Here is a 1633-nt window from a genome sequence, read left to right as displayed (position 1 = left end):
ACTATCTTTTTTTTTTCTCCCGTTCTTCAGTAAAGAATAGCAGAAGTATAAGTAACATGCAATAAAAAAACACTGGCAGCACCTAAATGACCCCATGTTCTCTGCCTCACTATAAATAACTCCATATAACTGATACTGCATTTGTTTTTAGGGCTGAGCCTCCAGCACTTATTAGGTGAATTTTCAATGTTGTTGTTGTTCTCATCCAGATGAATCACAATCAAAAATGAAGGCAAGAAAAACAGGGCAATGACAAGATGTTCAGCCTCACAACAGCAATTCCAAGATCCTTGGGAACAGTCACCCATTCATAGCATCCAGCACCTCCTCCAGTTGACCATCCTACATTTTCTTTTGCATCCTCCATACTGTATATACACCATTCCTCTGTATTTCCAGTTTCTACATTCCTCAGGTCTCTGCATACACTATTAAGTAAAATAACATTTTGCTGCCCATCAAATCTAAGAGACTGAACACCTGGTGTAAATCTCCTCAGTGGGAGCACTCCTGTCACCCCTTTCTGAATGGTTGCCTTCCCACCCTCCTCATCATGAACCAGCAGCTGACAGCTTTCTTTCTGAGAACAGCTTTTTTCTGCCGAACATCAGGAGGTTGCTCTGGTCTCAGGATGAGTCAGGGAGGCCCAAAACTCCTCCCTCCAACATTGATCACTTAAATCTATTTTGTATAATTACACATAATCTTCCTATTCTGAGGCACAACACATTTTAAAGCCTGTTAGATAAGTCCATTTTCACTGTTCTTCATGGAAGATGAAACCCTCACTGCACTGAGACAGGGCTTAGTTTTCTATCTAGGTTATAATCAGTTTAGATCTGTGCTCTTCCATCAGTGTTGCTCATTAGCTCAAAGGCCTACTCGCTTGAGCTTGACTCCACCCTGCCTTACTGGTTACTCATAACCCTCCCCTGTATTTGCTTTTCCCATGTTAATCAAACAAATATTCCCAGTGTACTCTTGTAGATAAGCTTTGTTCATCTCCAGTAACCCTCCTGGAAGTATTTCTGTACAAATTCCTCTTTCCTGGACATGATTTATCAGAACTGGACACAGTAATGTCTCACCAGTCACCCAGAAGCTTGACTGTGTGCACACCACTGTCACACTGAGTTTTTTCACAACCACATTAAATTGGCAGCTTCCTTTCATCATTGACTAATAAACCCAGGTATTTTCCCATTACTCTGCTGGGTTCCTGGATTCACACTACAAATAGTTATTAATCTGTACATGCAGTATCTTGCATTTTGTGATATTACATGTTCTTACAGGCTCATTTCTAATACTTGAAGGTGTCAAGTCACCAACAGAAATTAGATTATTTGTTGAAACTATTACTCAGTTCTGAGTAGACTGACCAGCCTCTGCAACATTTACAAATGAATTCTGACAGTCCTGTAAAAAATTGTCTACCTCTTTGGTACTGATCTATTTAAATCACTCAAACGTGTGGTTTCCGGTTTGCTTCGGCAACTTTGGACATGGGAATTGCAAGAAGCCAGCAAATATTTCTGCTCAACATACCAAAGCTATCGCCATCCCACTAAGATAAATTTGTTTTGAAGCTTTGCAATTAAAAAAAAAAAAACAACAAAACAAACAAACAAAT

Source organism: Corvus brachyrhynchos, unplaced genomic scaffold, assembly GCF_000691975.1.
Source record: "Corvus brachyrhynchos isolate BGI_N302 unplaced genomic scaffold, ASM69197v1 scaffold12, whole genome shotgun sequence".
NCBI classification, from domain to species: Eukaryota; Metazoa; Chordata; class Aves; order Passeriformes; family Corvidae; genus Corvus; species Corvus brachyrhynchos.
Note: the sequence above shows the minus strand (reverse complement) of the source record.